General features: G+C 54.5%; 8 non-coding genes across 8 annotated transcripts; all 8 read left to right on the forward strand.

The window, feature by feature from the left end:
• Positions 1 to 1,449: 1,449 nt before the first annotated feature.
• Positions 1,450 to 1,541, forward strand: LOC137778464 (small nucleolar RNA SNORD116). The gene has a single exon (XR_011076897.1). It is a non-coding gene; the product is annotated as a small nucleolar RNA SNORD116 (small nucleolar RNA).
• A 2,408-nt stretch (positions 1,542 to 3,949) lies between these two features.
• Positions 3,950 to 4,041, forward strand: LOC137752907 (small nucleolar RNA SNORD116). Its single transcript, XR_011071319.1, has one exon. It is a non-coding gene; the product is annotated as a small nucleolar RNA SNORD116 (small nucleolar RNA).
• A 2,458-nt stretch (positions 4,042 to 6,499) lies between these two features.
• On the forward strand, positions 6,500 to 6,591 carry LOC137752041 (small nucleolar RNA SNORD116). The gene has a single exon (XR_011071031.1). It is a non-coding gene; the product is annotated as a small nucleolar RNA SNORD116 (small nucleolar RNA).
• A 389-nt stretch (positions 6,592 to 6,980) lies between these two features.
• On the forward strand, positions 6,981 to 7,072 carry LOC137778469 (small nucleolar RNA SNORD116). The gene has a single exon (XR_011076898.1). It is a non-coding gene; the product is annotated as a small nucleolar RNA SNORD116 (small nucleolar RNA).
• Positions 7,073 to 9,480: 2,408 nt separating this feature from the next.
• LOC137752913 (small nucleolar RNA SNORD116) lies at positions 9,481 to 9,572 on the forward strand. The gene has a single exon (XR_011071320.1). It is a non-coding gene; the product is annotated as a small nucleolar RNA SNORD116 (small nucleolar RNA).
• Positions 9,573 to 12,030: 2,458 nt separating this feature from the next.
• On the forward strand, positions 12,031 to 12,122 carry LOC137751996 (small nucleolar RNA SNORD116). The gene has a single exon (XR_011071017.1). It is a non-coding gene; the product is annotated as a small nucleolar RNA SNORD116 (small nucleolar RNA).
• Positions 12,123 to 12,511: 389 nt separating this feature from the next.
• On the forward strand, positions 12,512 to 12,603 carry LOC137778472 (small nucleolar RNA SNORD116). Its single transcript, XR_011076900.1, has one exon. It is a non-coding gene; the product is annotated as a small nucleolar RNA SNORD116 (small nucleolar RNA).
• A 2,408-nt stretch (positions 12,604 to 15,011) lies between these two features.
• LOC137752918 (small nucleolar RNA SNORD116) lies at positions 15,012 to 15,103 on the forward strand. Its single transcript, XR_011071323.1, has one exon. It is a non-coding gene; the product is annotated as a small nucleolar RNA SNORD116 (small nucleolar RNA).
• The last annotated feature ends 1,754 nt before the right edge of the window (positions 15,104 to 16,857 follow it).

The following is a 16,857-nucleotide window of genomic DNA, read 5'->3' on the forward strand; positions in this document are numbered from 1 at the left end:
CTACAGGTGAATCTCCATTATTCAGTCCAGGAGTTCCTCTGGTGCGTTTTGTCACCGGTCCCTACAAGCTGCTTTTGTTGGAGGTCGTGACATTTGGCCAAGGGTCGTTCCCTTGTGGAAGATCTCAGGGACCACATTTCCCCTTGAGGCTGAGTCCATTGTGTGGAAGCGTATGCGCCAGGAGTGGTTTGGTTCCCCAGAGGGCAGTGGCTCTTACGCTGAGTAATCCCATTTCCCCTGAGGGTGTCTCGGCGGTTCAGGATGACATCCCTATGCTGTGTCGGTGGGGAGGCGGCTCAGGCGGGGAAGTTCAAGGCCCATACCAGGGGTTTGATGGACGGCCGTGCTCTTTGTGTTGATGCCCGTGCACTCTGAAGGCATCTGTGCCATGATGCATTCACGTTTGGCTGTGGACACACAGACATGATGGGCTGCAAATGAAATGTTGAGGGGAGATATAGCACACATCGCAGCGCACTTCGCTGGGCGGTATCACCCTTTGCCTCTGTGCCCCCGTTCACTTTTCTCAAACATCCCTGTGTTCTGTCACACTGAGGCAGGTGGTGGAGTGCCCGGGAACAAACACCTGCAGCAGCATGAGGCCCTCTGTATAGTCCATGAAACCTGGCGAAGTGAGGACAGTGCGGCAAGTTGAGGCAAGTCGAGGCAAAAGAGTCTCAGAGTGATTTTGGCGTGAAGTACTTGAGGATCCTCGTAGGAACCTTGTGGTAGTGAGTGGAAATTCTTTGCAGAAACCTAGATGTTTGGCCACGGGGACTTGTGCCCTGAGACTACACCCTCACCTTCTTGGCTCTTCCAGTGGCACCCCAGATCCGATGCCATGATCCTTAGCTCCATTGGCAGCCCCGTGGGTCGGCTCTGGCCGCTCCTGACTGCTGACATGTTTGAGATCGTTGGCTGCCCTGCGGTGTAGCCTGCAACTTTCAACGTGCAGCCTTTGAGCATGTGGATTGCTGATGACTCCGAAAAATGCACTGCTTTGAACTCTGAACCAATGAATGGGTCTCAGGTTTCTCCGCGGTCATGTCACTGACAGTCCCGGGGGTGAAAATACAATGGGCCAGGGCAAGTTACCCAGTTCCTGCAAGGGTTTGCCCTGCCAGTTTGGGCATTGGAATATCTCCAATGCCAATAGCTTTCTGTACGACCCAAGGGCATCGCCTCTGGCTTGACAAGGTTCGTGGTAGAAACCTTGTGGGGGTAAACGGAACTTCTTTGAAGAAACCTGGATGTTTGGCCACGGGGACTTGTGCGGCGAGACTACCCCATCACATTCCGGGCTCTTCCTGGGGAACCCGAGCTCCAATGCCCTGAGACTTGGGTGCACTTTCTGCCCCGTGGCTCGAGTCTGGCCGCTCCCTACTGCTGAGAGGTTTTAGCTTGCTGACAATCCGCGACTTTGCACGTCCAGCCTTTGAGCAGCTGCGTGGATCGATGATGACTCCCATAAATGCATTCCTTCAAAATCTAAACAAAATGAATGAGCAATACCTACCATCTTCTCATCCTAACTGAGGTCCAGCACGTGGCTCCCAAAGGAAAATTAGGGAGAGGTCCATGTCGCATTTGCTACTGTGGGCGTGTGCAGCAACATTGTTCAAGTTGAGGGTGGCGGGCTTCTCGTGCAGAAAGAGCCATGTGGAAAGGAGCCTGGGATGTCCATCTACATGGGAAGGCTAAGGACAACTTGATGTCTCTGGGCACCTGAGTCTAGCCAAAACTGCTATACCCTGCCGCGGTCTGTATGCAGGTATGAAAAGAAGCGTGAGTCACTGGTACTCCTCTGGCTTCCCCTCGAGATCTACAGGCCACCCTCGAGCTCAGGTCGTTGCCTTGTTCCCGCAAGGAAGCAGAAGTCTCTGCACTCAGGGTCAGAGAAGGAGTCCTGGCCAGGCCAGGCTTCTATGTCATGTTCAGCTTGGGAGGTGGGATGTAGTTTACATTTGCCCTGATGGTCAGGGCAAATCAAATGGGCCACCGTCCCACAGATTTGGGCGACGCTGCTGGCTCCTCCTTGGGTTGTGTCCTGCTTGTGTGTTGTGTGTGGAGAGGTTGGAAAATGCCTTAGGCAATTCCAGGGGATATCAAGCTACTTAGGTGAGGGGTGGATTCGTCTGGATCCTGGTGGGGAGAGGAAGGCAAGGCGAGTGGGAAATACACGTGAGAGTGTTGGCTAAGCCCACAGGCTTACTGTTGGGTGGATAGATGTTCGGTGGACATAGGGTTCCCGGAACTCATTTGGGATATCTTCAGGAGCATTTGGAGTCCCGTGTAGGAAAGGAACACAGGTGCACATTCATGGACCATCCCAAACTTTTCCTCTCCTTTCTCAATGTGCTTCACGGCGGGTCCTTGTTCCACTGAATGGTGCCTTCACAGCACAGTATGGTGTCTTCTCACTGGGCCCGATTTGGAGCTGTTGGGATGTTTTGTCCCTGTGTGGCCTCCTTGCCCCTATGTTGAGGATGTTAAGGTGTTCCTTCGGACAGCCCAGCGTCATTGCTATGCCCAGTCGGCATAGCATTCCCTGAGGTTTGGAGCTCTCCCCGGAGGTCTTGGGGCCCAACCATGCAGAAAGAAGCGAGTTGGCTGCCATGGAAATGCTACAGGTTTAAGGGCTGGAGTGAATGTGTGCTGCAGGGGTCATTTTGTCCTGCCGCCTTCTGGTGCTGCGAGCCTGTGATCTCCAGCATGCATGGCTTCAAGCCAGAGAAGTCATGCCGGTTCAAGGGTCCAGGATGTTGGAGGCGTTCCCTCATTGCACGGCTGTGGGTGACAGGTTGGTTCTGGAGGACCTGGGTCTCATGGTTTCTCCAAGGTCTAGTCCTTGAAGGGAAGAAAGACAATGTGCAAGGTGGTACGATAAGATACCCAGTTGCTGCAAGGGTTTGCCCCGCCACTTTGGGCATTGGAATGGCTCCCTTGCCATTAGCTTTGGTTGCGGTCCTAAGAAGTTCCTCTGGCTTGGCAGGAGACCAGGAAGTATGCCTGCTGGTGAGTCTCCCTTGATCAGTCCAGGGGTACCTCAGGTGCCCTTTGTCACGGGTCCCTACGAGCCGCTTTTGATGGAGGTCGTCATATTCGGCCAAGGGCCCTTCCCTTGTGGAAGATCTCTCGCCTTGAGGGTGTGTCCACTGTGTGGAATCATAAGTGCCAAGGGCGTGTTTGTTGCCAAAGAGGGCACTTGCTCTTAGGCTGAGGGGGCCCAGTTGTCCTGAGGGTGTCTCAGGGGATCAGGAAGACATCGTTTTGCTGTGATGCGGGGCAGATTGCTCAGGAGAGGAATTTCAGGGCCCGAGACCAGGGTGTTGTTGGCCGGCGGCGCTCTTTGTCCTGATGGCCGCATGCTCTGAAGGCGCCTGTGCCACGATGCTTTCACGTTTGGGTGCGTACACACAGGCAAGACGGACAGCAAATGAAATGTTGAGGAGAGATAGAACACACATCACTGGGTGGTATCGACCTGTCCCTCGCTGCGCCCGTGCACCCTCCTCAAGCCTGCGTGTGTTCTCTCACCCGAGCCAGGTGGAATGCCAGGGAAAGAATGCTAGCAGCAGCCTGGGGCCATCCGTATAATCCCTGATACCCGTTGAAAGGAGGACGGCGTGGCAAGGCGAGGCCAGGCGAAGGAGTCTCGGATGGGTCCTGGCGTGCATTCCATGAGGATCCTGCTTTAACCCTTGTTGCGGTAAGGGACACTTCTTTGCTTAACCTAAAGGTTTGGCGACGGGAACGTGTGCACCGGGGCTACACCCTCACCTTCTGGTAATTTCTCGGGGAACACGAGCTTTCATGCCCTGAGAACTGGCTGCATTTCCTGACTCATGGCTCGGCTCTGGTCACTTCTGTACGCTGATATGATTCAGCTCGCTGGCCGTCCCATGGTGGAATCTGCAACTTTGCATGTCCAACGTTTGAGCCCGAGTTTGGATCGATGATGACTCCCACAAATGCATTCCTTGGAAATCTGAACAAAATGAGTGAAAAATCCCTACCGTCTCCTCTTTGGAACTGAGGTCCAGCACGTGGCTCCCAAAAGGAAAGTAGGGAGAGGTTCACATTGCATTTGCGGCTGTGGGTGTCCACAGCCACGTTGTTCAAGTTGAGGGTTGTGGTCATCTCATGGGGAGAAGAGCCATTGGGAAAGGAGCCTGGGATGCCAATGCAGGTGGGAAGGCTTGGGACAGCTTGCCGTCTCTTTGTTCCTTGGTCTAGCCAGGACTGCTGTCCCCTGTCACGGTTCAGCATGCAGGTAGGAGAGGAAGCGTGCGCCATTGCTGGTTCTGCCACCTGCGCTTGTGTTCTACAGGCTGCCCCCACCTGCTGGTCATTGCCGTGTGGCCTCAAAGAAACAGAAGTCTGTAGGCTCAGGGTCAGAACAGGATTCCAGGCCTAGGCCAGGCTTCTTTGTCATGTTCTGCTTGGGAGACCATATGCAATTTAGGTTTCTCCTGATGAGGGGAGAAATCAAATGGGCCAGTGTTCCTGGGAGTTTAGGCAATCTGATGGCTCCTCCTCGGGTTGTGTCCTGCTTGTGTGTGCTGTGTGAAGGGGCTGGAAAATGCCTTAGTCAAGCTTGGTCACGGCAAGCTTCCTTGGTGAGGGGTGGCTCTGGCATCTTGCCGTGACACGTTGGGATCCCGGTGGAGAGAGAGTAAGGCAAGGCGAGTGAAAGAGACACGTGAGATTGCTGACTAAGCCCACAGGTTTATTGGTGGGTGGATAGATCGACGGTGGCCATGGGGTCCCCGGAACACATTTGGGATTCCCTCAGGAGCATCTGGAGGCACGTGTAGGGAGAGAATACGGGAGCACCTTTGTGGACTGTCCCGCCTCTTTCCTCTCCTTGGTCGATTTGCTTCATGGCGGGTCCTTGTCCAGCGAAAGGTTGCCTTCATGGCACAGTATGGTGTCTTCTCATGGGGGCCGATTTAGAGGCCTTGGGGTGTTTTGTCCCTGTCTGGCCACGTTCCCCCTGTGTTGAAGATGTGAAGGTGTTCCTGAGGACAGCCAAGCATCATTTCTATACTCGGCCCACATAGCGTTCCCTGAGGATTGGAGCTCTACTAGGAGGTCATTGGGCGCAACCATGCAGAAACAAGGGAGTCGGTTGCCAAGGAAAGGCTACAGTTTTAAGGGCAGGAGAGGATGTGTGGTGTGGGTGTCATTTTTCCTGCCACCCGCTGGTGCGTCGAGACTGTGGTATCCGGCGAGCCTGGCCACAGGCCAGACAAATCATACCGGTTCAAGTGTCTAGGCTGTTGTCTGGGTTCTCTCGTTGCATGGCTGTGGGTAACAAGTTGCTTGTAGAGTACCTGGGCCTCACGGTTTCCCCAATGTCACGTCACTGATGGGCCCAGAGTGTGAAAGTGCCAGACACCACTGCAAGTTACACCATTGTTGCAAGGGTTTCCCCGCCGCGTTGAGCATCGGAATGGTTCCCGTGCCATTAGCTTTGTGTGTTGGCTAAGGGTAGGTTGCCAGTCTTGGCAGCAGGCCAGGAAGTATGGCTACAGGTGAATCTCCATTATTCAGTCCAGGAGTTCCTCTGGTGCGATTTGTCACCGGTCCCTACAAGCTGCTTTTGTTGGAGGTCGTGACATTTGTCCAAGGGTCGTTCCCTTGTGGAAGATCTCAGGGACCACATTTCCCCTTGAGGCTGAGTCCATTGTGTGGAAGCGTATGCGCCAGGAGTGGTTTGGTTCCCCAGAGGGCAGTGGCTCTTACGCTGAGTAATCCCATTTCCCCTGAGGGCGTCTCAGCGGTTCAGGATGACATCCCTATGCTGTGTCGGTGGGGAGGCGGCTCAGGCGGGGAAGTTCAAGGCCCATACCAGGGGTTTGATGGACGGCCGTGCTCTTTGTGTTGATGCCCGTGCACTCTGAAGGCATCTGTGCCATGATGCATTCACGTTTGGCTGTGGACACACAGACATGATGGGCTGCAAATGAAATGTTGAGGTGAGATATAGCGCACATCGCAGCGCACTTCGCTGGGCAGTATCACCCTTTGCCTCTGTGCCCCCGTTCACTTTTCGCAAACATCCCTGTGTTCTGTCACACTGAGGCAGGTGGTGGAGTGCCCGGGAACAAACACCTGCAGCAGCATGGGGCCCTCTGTATAGTCCATGAAACCTGGCGAAGTGAGGACAGTGCGGCAAGTTGAGGCAAGTCGAGGCAAAAGAGTCTCAGAGTGATTTTGGCGTGAAGTACTTGAGGATCCTCGTAGGAACCTTGTGGTGGTGAGTGGAAATTCTTTGCAGAAACCTAGATGTTTGGCCACGGGGACTTGTGCCCTGAGACTACACCCTCACCTTCTTGGCTCCTCCAGTGGCACCCCAGATCCGATGCCATGATCCTTAGCTCCATTGGCAGCCCCGTGGGTCGGCTCTGGCCGCTCCTGACTGCTGACATGATTGAGATCGTTGGCTGCCCTGCGGTGGAGCCTGCAACTTTGAACGTGCAGCCTTTGAGCAGGTGGATTGATGATGACTCCCATAAATGCACTGCTTGGAACTCTGAACCAATGAATGGGTCTCAGGTTTCTCCGCGGTCATGTCACTGACAATCCCAGGGGCGAAAATACAATGCGCCAGGGCAAGTTACCCAGTTGCTGCAAGGGTTTGCCCTGCCAGTTTGGGCATTGGAATATCTCCAATGCCAATAGCTTTCTGTACGACCCAAGGGCATCGCTTCTGGCTTGACAAGGTTCGTGGTAGAAACCTTGTGGGGGTAAATGGAACTTCTTTGAAGAAACCTAGATGTTTGGCCACGGGGACTTGTGCGGCGAGACTACCCCGTCACATTCCGGGCTCTTCCTGGGGAACCCGAGCTCCAATGCCCTGAGACTTGGGTGCACTTTCTGCCCCGTGGCTCGAGTCTGGCCGCTCCCTACTGCTGAGAGGTTTTAGCTTGCTGACAATCCGCGACTTTGCACGTCCAGCCTTTGAGCAGCTGCGTGGATCGATGATGACTCCCATAAATGCATTCCTTCAAAATCTAAACAAAATGAATGAGCAATACCTACCATCTTCTCATCCTAACTGAGGTCCAGCACGTGGCTCCCAAAGGAAAATTAGGGAGAGGTCCATGTCGCATTTGCTACTGTGGGCGTGTGCAGCAACATTGTTCAAGTTGAGGGTGGCGGGCTTCTCGTGCAGAAAGAGCCATGTGGAAAGGAGCCTGGGATGTCCATCTACATGGGAAGGCTAAGGACAACTTGATGTCTCTGGGCACCTGAGTCTAGCCAAAACTGCTATATCCTGCCGCGGTCTGTATGCAGGTATGAAATGAAGCGTGAGCCACTGGTACTCCTCTGGCTTCCCCTCGAGATCTACAGGCCACCCTCGAGCTCAGGTCGTTGCCTTGTTCCCGCAAGGAAGCAGAAGTCTCTGCACTCAGGGTCAGAGAAGGAGTCCTGGCCAGGCCAGGCTTCTATGTCATGTTCAGCTTGGGAGGTGGGATGTAGTTTACATTTGCCCTGATGGTCAGGGCAAATCAAATGGGCCACCGTCCCACAGATTTGGGCGACGCTGCTGGCTCCTCCTTGGGTTGTGTCCTGCTTGTGTGTTGTGTGTGGAGAGGTTGGAAAATGCCTTAGGCAATTCCAGGGGATATCAAGCTACTTAGGTGAGGGGTGGATTCGTCTGGATCCTGGTGGAGAGAGGAAGGCAAGGCGAGTGGGAAATACACGTGAGAGTGTTGGCTAAGCCCACAGGCTTACTGTTGGGTGGATAGATGTTCGGTGGATATAGGGTTCCCAGAACTCTTTTGGGATATCTTCAGGAGCATTTGGAGTCCCGTGTAGGGAAGGAACACAGGTGCACATTCATGGACCATCCCAACCTTTTCCTCTCCTTTCTCAATGTGCTTCACGGCGGGTCCTTGTTCCACTGAATGGTGCCTTCACGGCACAGTATGGTGTCTTCTCACTGGGCCCGATTTGGAGCCGTTGGGATGTTTTGTCCCTGTGTGGCCTCCTTGCCCCTATGTTGAGGATGTTAAGGTGTTCCTTCGGACAGCCCAGCGTCATTGCTATGCCCAGTCGGCATAGCATTCCCTGAGGTTTGGAGCTCTTCCCGGAGGTCTTTGGGCCCAACCATGCAGAAAGAAGCGAGTTGGCTGCCAAGGAAATGCTACAGGTTTAAGGGCTGGAGTGAATGTGTGCTGCAGGGGTCATTTTGTCCTGCCGCCTTCTGGTGCTGCGAGCCTGTGATCTCCAGCATGCATGGCTTCAAGCCAGAGAAGTCATGCCTGTTCAAGTGTCCAGGATGTCGGAGGCGTTCCCTCATTGCACGGCTGTGGGTGACACGTTGGTTCTGGAGGACCAGGGTCTCATGGTTTCTCCAAGGTCTAGTCCTTGAAGGGAAGAAAGACAATGTGCAAGGTGGTACAATAAGATACCCAGTTGCTGCAAGGGTTTGCCCCGCCACTTTGGGCATTGGAATGGCTCCCTTGCCATTAGCTTTGGTTGCGGTCCTAAGAAGTTCCTCTGGCTTGGCAGGAGACCAGGAAGTATGCCTGCTGGTGAGTCTCCCTTGATCAGTCCAGGGGTTCCTCAGGTGCCCTTTGTCACGGGTCCCTACGAGCCGCTTTTGATGGAGGTCGTCATATTCGGCCAAGGGCCCTTCCCTTGTGGAAGATCTCTCGCCTTGAGGGTGTGTCCACTGTGTGGAATCATAAGTGCCAAGGGCGTGTTTGTTGCCAAAGAGGGCACTTGCTCTTAGGCTGAGGGGGCCCAGTTGTCCTGAGGGTGTCTCAGGGGATCAGGAAGACATCGTTTTGCTGTGATGCGGGGCAGATTGCTCAGGAGAGGAATTTCAGGGCCCGAGACCAGGGTGTTGTTGGCCGGCGGCGCTCTTTGTCCTGATGGCCGCATGCTCTGAAGGCGCCTGAGCCACGATGCTTTCACGTTTGGGTGCGTACACACAGGCAAGACGGACAGCAAATGAAATGTTGAGGAGAGATAGAACACACATCACTGGGTGGTATCGACCTGTCCCTCGCTGCGCCCGTGCACCCTCCTCAAGCCTGCGTGTGTTCTCTCACCCGAGCCAGGTGGAATGCCAGGGAAAGAATGCTAGCAGCAGCCTGGGGCCATCCGTATAATCCCTGATACCCGTTGAAAGGAGGACGGCGTGGCAAGGCGAGGCCAGGCGAAGGAGTCTCGGATGGGTCCTGGCGTGCATTCCATGAGGATCCTGCTTTAACCCTTGTTGCGGTAAGGGACACTTCTTTGCTTAACCTAAAGGTTTGGCGACGGGAACGTGTGCACCGGGGCTACACCCTCACCTTCTGGTAATTTCTCGGGGAACACGAGCTTTCATGCCCTGAGAACTGGCTGCATTTCCTGAACCATGGCTCGGCTCTGGCCACTTCTGTACGCTGATATGATTCAGCTCGCTGGCCGTCCCATGGTGGAATCTGCAACTTTGCATGTCCAACGTTTGAGCCCGAGTTTGGATCGATGATGACTCCCACAAATGCATTCCTTGGAAATCTGAACAAAATGAGTGAAAAATCCCTACCGTCTCCTCTTTGGAACTGAGGTCCAGCACGTGGCTCCCAAAAGGAAAGTAGGGAGAGGTTCACATTGCATTTGCGGCTGTGGGTGTCCACAGCCACGTTGTTCAAGTTGAGGGTTGTGGTCATCTCATGGGGAGAAGAGCCATTGGGAAAGGAGCCTGGGATGCCAATGCAGGTGGGAAGGCTTGGGACAGCTTGCCGTCTCTTTGTTCCTTGGTCTAGCCAGGACTGCTGTCCCCTGTCACGGTTCAGCATGCAGGTAGGAGAGGAAGCGTGCGCCATTGCTGGTTCTGCCAGCTGCGCTTGTGTTCTACAGGCTGCCCCCACCTGCTGGTCATTGCCGTGTGGCCTCAAAGAAACAGAAGTCTGTAGGCTCAGGGTCAGAACAGGATTCCAGGCCTAGGCCAGGCTTCTTTGTCATGTTCTGCTTGGGAGACCATATGCAATTTAGGTTTCTCCTGATGAGGGGAGAAATCAAATGGGCCAGTGTTCCTGGGAGTTTAGGCAATCTGATGGCTCCTCCTCGGGTTGTGTCCTGCTTGTGTGTGCTGTGAGAAGGGGCTGGAAAATGCCTTAGTCAAGCTTGGTCATGGCAAGCTTCCTTGGTGAGGGGTGGCTCTGGCATCTTGCCGTGACACGTTGGGATCCCGGTGGAGAGAGAGTAAGGCAAGGCGAGTGAAAGAGACACGTGAGATTGCTGACTAAGCCCACAGGTTTATTGGTGGGTGGATAGATCGACGGTGGCCATGGGGTCCCCGGAACACATTTGGGATTCCCTCAGGAGCATCTGGAGGCACGTGTAGGGAGAGAATACGGGAGCACCTTTGTGGACTGTCCCGCCTCTTTCCTCTCCTTGGTCGATTTGCTTCATGGCGGGTCCTTGTCCAGCGAAAGGTTGCCTTCATGGCACAGTATGGTGTCTTCTCATGGGGGCCGATTTAGAGGCCTTGGGGTGTTTTGTCCCTGTCTGGCCACGTTCCCCCTGTGTTGAAGATGTGAAGGTGTTCCTGAGGACAGCCAAGCATCATTTCTATACTCGGCCCACATAGAGTTCCCTGAGGATTGGAGCTCTACTAGGAGGTCATTGGGCGCAACCATGCAGAAACAAGGGAGTCGGTTGCCAAGGAAAGGCTACAGTGTTAAGGGCAGGAGAGGATGTGTGGTGTGGGTGTCATTTTTCCTGCCACCCGCTGGTGCGTCGAGACTGTGGTATCCGGCGAGCCTGGCCACAGGCCAGACAAATCATACCGGTTCAAGTATCTGGGCTGTTGTCTGGGTTCTCTCGTTGCATGGCTGTGGGTAACAAGTTGCTTGTAGAGTACCTGGGCCTCACGGTTTCCCCAATGTCACGTCACTGATGGGCCCAGAGTGTGAAAGTGCCAGACACCACTGCAAGTTACACCATTGCTGCAAGGGTTTCCCCGCCGCGTTGAGCATCGGAATGGTTCCCGTGCCATTAGCTTTGTGTGTGGGCTAAGGGTAGGTTGCCAGTCTTGGCAGCAGGCCAGGAAGTATGGCTACAGGTGAATCTCCATTATTCAGTCCAGGAGTTCCTCTGGTGCGTTTTGTCACCGGTCCCTACAAGCTGCTTTTGTTGGAGGTCGTGACATTTGGCCAAGGGTCGTTCCCTTGTGGAAGATCTCAGGGACCACATTTCCCCTTGAGGCTGAGTCCATTGTGTGGAAGCGTATGCGCCAGGAGTGGTTTGGTTCCCCAGAGGGCAGTGGCTCTTACGCTGAGTAATCCCATTTCCCCTGAGGGTGTCTCAGCGGTTCAGGATGACATCCCTATGCTCTGTCGGTGGGGAGGCGGCTCAGGCGGGGAAGTTCAAGGCCCATACCAGGGGTTTGATGGACGGCCGTGCTCTTTGTGTTGATGCCCGTGCACTCTGAAGGCATCTGTGCCATGATGCATTCACGTTTGGCTGTGGACACACAGACATGATGGGCTGCAAATGAAATGTTGAGGTGAGATATAGCGCACATCGCAGCGCACTTCGCTGGGCGGTATCACCCTTTGCCTCTGTGCCCCCGTTCACTTTTCGCAAACATCCCTGTGTTCTGTCACACTGAGGCAGGTGGTGGAGTGCCCGGGAACAAACACCTGCAGCAGCATGGGGCCCTCTGTATAGTCCATGAAACCTGGCGAAGTGAGGACAGTGCGGCAAGTTGAGGCAAGTCGAGGCAAAAGAGTCTCAGAGTGATTTTGGCGTGAAGTACTTGAGGATCCTCGTAGGAACCTTGTGGTGGTGAGTGGAAATTCTTTGCAGAAACCTAGATGTTTGGCCACGGGGACTTGTGCCCTGAGACTACACCCTCACCTTCTTGGCTCCTCCAGTGGCACCCCAGATCCGATGCCATGATCCTTAGCTCCATTGGCAGCCCCGTGGGTCGGCTCTGGCCGCTCCTGACTGCTGACATGATTGAGATCGTTGGCTGCCCTGCGGTGGAGCCTGCAACTTTGAACGTGCAGCCTTTGAGCAGGTGGATTGATGATGACTCCCATAAATGCACTGCTTGGAACTCTGAACCAATGAATGGGTCTCAGGTTTCTCCGCGGTCATGTCACTGACAGTCCCGGGGGCGAAAATACAATGCGCCAGGGCAAGTTACCCAGTTGCTGCAAGGGTTTGCCCTGCCAGTTTGGGCATTGGAATATCTCCAATGCCAATAGCTTTCTGTACGACCCAAGGGCATCGCCTCTGGCTTGACAAGGTTCGTGGTAGAAACCTTGTGGGGGTAAACGGAACTTCTTTGAAGAAACCTAGATGTTTGGCCACGGGGACTTGTGCGGCGAGACTACCCCGTCACATTCCGGGCTCTTCCTGGGGAACCCGAGCTCCAATGCCCTGAGACTTGGGTGCACTTTCTGCCCCGTGGCTCGAGTCTGGCCGCTCCCTACTGCTGAGAGGTTTTAGCTTGCTGACAATCCGCGACTTTGCACGTCCAGCCTTTGAGCAGCTGCGTGGATCGATGATGACTCCCATAAATGCATTCCTTCAAAATCTAAACAAAATGAATGAGCAATACCTACCATCTTCTCATCCTAACTGAGGTCCAGCACGTGGCTCCCAAAGGAAAATTAGGGAGAGGTCCATGTCGCATTTGCTACTGTGGGCGTGTGCAGCAACATTGTTCAAGTTGAGGGTGGCGGGCTTCTCGTGCAGAAAGAGCCATGTGGAAAGGAGCCTGGGATGTCCATCTACATGGGAAGGCTAAGGACAACTTGATGTCTCTGGGCACCTGAGTCTAGCCAAAACTGCTATATCCTGCCGCGGTCTGTATGCAGGTATGAAAGGAAGCGTGAGCCACTGGTACTCCTCTGGCTTCCCCTCGAGATCTACAGGCCACCCTCGAGCTCAGGTCGTTGCCTTGTTCCCGCAAGGAAGCAGAAGTCTCTGCACTCAGGGTCAGAGAAGGAGTCCTGGCCAGGCCAGGCTTCTATGTCATGTTCAGCTTGGGAGGTGGGATGTAGTTTACATTTGCCCTGATGGTCAGGGCAAATCAAATGGGCCACCGTCCCACAGATTTGGGCGACGCTGCTGGCTCCTCCTTGGGTTGTGTCCTGCTTGTGTGTTGTGTGTGGAGAGGTTGGAAAATGCCTTAGGCAATTCCAGGGGATATCAAGCTACTTAGGTGAGGGGTGGATTCGTCTGGATCCTGGTGGAGAGAGGAAGGCAAGGCGAGTGGGAAATACACGTGAGAGTGTTGGCTAAGCCCACAGGCTTACTGTTGGGTGGATAGATGTTCGGTGGACATAGGGTTCCCAGAACTCTTTTGGGATATCTTCAGGAGCATTTGGAGTCCCGTGTAGGGAAGGAACACAGGTGCACATTCATGGACCATCCCAACCTTTTCCTCTCCTTTCTCAATGTGCTTCACGGCGGGTCCTTGTTCCACTGAATGGTGCCTTCACGGCACAGTATGGTGTCTTCTCACTGGGCCCGATTTGGAGCCGTTGGGATGTTTTGTCCCTGTGTGGCCTCCTTGCCCCTATGTTGAGGATGTTAAGGTGTTCCTTCGGACAGCCCAGCGTCATTGCTATGCCCAGTCGGCATAGCATTCCCTGAGGTTTGGAGCTCTTCCCGGAGGTCTTTGGGCCCAACCATGCAGAAAGAAGCGAGTTGGCTGCCAAGGAAATGCTACAGGTTTAAGGGCTGGAGTGAATGTGTGCTGCAGGGGTCATTTTGTCCTGCCGCCTTCTGGTGCTGCGAGCCTGTGATCTCCAGCATGCATGGCTTCAAGCCAGAGAAGTCATGCCGGTTCAAGTGTCCAGGATGTCGGAGGCGTTCCCTCATTGCACGGCTGTGGGTGACACGTTGGTTCTGGAGGACCAGGGTCTCATGGTTTCTCCAAGGTCTAGTCCTTGAAGGGAAGAAAGACAATGTGCAAGGTGGTACAATAAGATACCCAGTTGCTGCAAGGGTTTGCCCCGCCACTTTGGGCATTGGAATGGCTCCCTTGCCATTAGCTTTGGTTGCGGTCCTAAGAAGTTCCTCTGGCTTGGCAGGAGACCAGGAAGTATGCCTGCTGGTGAGTCTCCCTTGATCAGTCCAGGGGTTCCTCAGGTGCCCTTTGTCACGGGTCCCTACGAGCCGCTTTTGATGGAGGTCGTCATATTCGGCCAAGGGCCCTTCCCTTGTGGAAGATCTCTCGCCTTGAGGGTGTGTCCACTGTGTGGAATCATAAGTGCCAAGGGCGTGTTTGTTGCCAAAGAGGGCACTTGCTCTTAGGCTGAGGGGGCCCAGTTGTCCTGAGGGTGTCTCAGGGGATCAGGAAGACATCGTTTTGCTGTGATGCGGGGCAGATTGCTCAGGAGAGGAATTTCAGGGCCCGAGACCAGGGTGTTGTTGGCCGGCGGCGCTCTTTGTCCTGATGGCCGCATGCTCTGAAGGCGCCTGTGCCACGATGCTTTCACGTTTGGGTGCGTACACACAGGCAAGACGGACAGCAAATGAAATGTTGAGGAGAGATAGAACACACATCACTGGGTGGTATCGACCTGTCCCTCGCTGCGCCCGTGCACCCTCCTCAAGCCTGCGTGTGTTCTCTCACCCGAGCCAGGTGGAATGCCAGGGAAAGAATGCTAGCAGCAGCCTGGGGCCATCCGTATAATCCCTGATACCCGTTGAAAGGAGGACGGCGTGGCAAGGCGAGGCCAGGCGAAGGAGTCTCGGATGGGTCCTGGCGTGCATTCCATGAGGATCCTGCTTTAACCCTTGTTGCGGTAAGGGACACTTCTTTGCTTAACCTAAAGGTTTGGCGACGGGAACGTGTGCACCGGGGCTACACCCTCACCTTCTGGTAATTTCTCGGGGAACACGAGCTTTCATGCCCTGAGAACTGGCTGCATTTCCTGAACCATGGCTCGGCTCTGGCCACTTCTGTACGCTGATATGATTCAGCTCGCTGGCCGTCCCATGGTGGAATCTGCAACTTTGCATGTCCAACGTTTGAGCCCGAGTTTGGATCGATGATGACTCCCACAAATGCATTCCTTGGAAATCTGAACAAAATGAGTGAAAAATCCCTACCGTCTCCTCTTTGGAACTGAGGTCCAGCACGTGGCTCCCAAAAGGAAAGTAGGGAGAGGTTCACATTGCATTTGCGGCTGTGGGTGTCCACAGCCACGTTGTTCAAGTTGAGGGTTGTGGTCATCTCATGGGGAGAAGAGCCATTGGGAAAGGAGCCTGGGATGCCAATGCAGGTGGGAAGGCTTGGGACAGCTTGCCGTCTCTTTGTTCCTTGGTCTAGCCAGGACTGCTGTCCCCTGTCACGGTTCAGCATGCAGGTAGGAGAGGAAGCGTGCACCATTGCTGGTTCTGCCAGCTGCGCTTGTGTTCTACAGGCTGCCCCCACCTGCTGGTCATTGCCGTGTGGCCAAAAAGAAACAGAAGTCTGTAGGCTCAGGGTCAGAACAGGATTCCAGGCCTAGGCCAGGCTTCTTTGTCATGTTCTGCTTGGGAGACCATATGCAATTTAGGTTTCTCCTGATGAGGGGAGAAATCAAATGGGCCAGTGTTCCTGGGAGTTTAGGCAATCTGATGGCTCCTCCTCGGGTTGTGTCCTGCTTGTGTGTGCTGTGAGAAGGGGCTGGAAAATGCCTTAGTCAAGCTTGGTCACGGCAAGCTTCCTTGGTGAGGGGTGGCTCTGGCATCTTGCCGTGACACGTTGGGATCCCGGTGGAGAGAGAGTAAGGCAAGGCGAGTGAAAGAGACACGTGAGATTGCTGACTAAGCCCACAGGTTTATTGGTGGGTGGATAGATCGACGGTGGCCATGGGGTCCCCGGAACACATTTGGGATTCCCTCAGGAGCATCTGGAGGCACGTGTAGGGAGAGAATACGGGAGCACCTTTGTGGACTGTCCCGCCTCTTTCCTCTCCTTGGTCGATTTGCTTCATGGCGGGTCCTTGTCCAGCGAAAGGTTGCCTTCATGGCACAGTATGGTGTCTTCTCATGGGGGCCGATTTGGAGGCCTTGGGGTATTTTGTCCCTGTCTGGCCACGTTCCCCCTGTGTTGAAGATGTGAAGGTGTTCCTGAGGACAGCCAAGCATCATTTCTATACTCGGCCCACATAGAGTTCCCTGAGGATTGGAGCTCTACTAGGAGGTCATTGGGCGCAACCATGCAGAAACAAGGGAGTCGGTTGCCAAGGAAAGGCTACAGTTTTAAGGGCAGGAGAGGATGTGTGGTGTGGGTGTCATTTTTCCTGCCACCCGCTGGTGCGTCGAGACTGTGGTATCCGGCGAGCCTGGCCACAGGCCAGACAAATCATACCGGTTCAAGTATCTGGGCTGTTGTCTGGGTTCTCTCGTTGCATGGCTGTGGGTAACAAGTTGCTTGTAGAGTACCTGGGCCTCACGGTTTCCCCAATGTCACGTCACTGATGGGCCCAGAGTGTGAAAGTGCCAGACACCACTGCAAGTTACACCATTGCTGCCAGGGTTTCCCCGCCGCGTTGAGCATCGGAATGGTTCCCGTGCCATTAGCTTTGTGTGTGGGCTAAGGGTAGGTTGCCAGTCTTGGCAGCAGGCCAGGAAGTATGGCTACAGGTGAATCTCCATTATTCAGTCCAGGAGTTCCTCTGGTGCGTTTTGTCACCGGTCCCTACAAGCTGCTTTTGTTGGAGGTCGTGACATTTGGCCAAGGGTCGTTCCCTTGTGGAAGATCTCAGGGACCACATTTCCCCTTGAGGCTGAGTCCATTGTGTGGAAGCGTATGCGCCAGGAGTGGTTTGGTTCCCCAGAGGGCAGTGGCTCTTACGCTGAGTAATCCCATTTCCCCTGAGGGTGTCTCGGCGGTTCAGGATG

The sequence above is a fragment of the Eschrichtius robustus genome, chromosome 1 (genome assembly GCF_028021215.1).
Source record: "Eschrichtius robustus isolate mEscRob2 chromosome 1, mEscRob2.pri, whole genome shotgun sequence".
Classification (NCBI taxonomy): Eukaryota; Metazoa; Chordata; class Mammalia; order Artiodactyla; family Eschrichtiidae; genus Eschrichtius; species Eschrichtius robustus.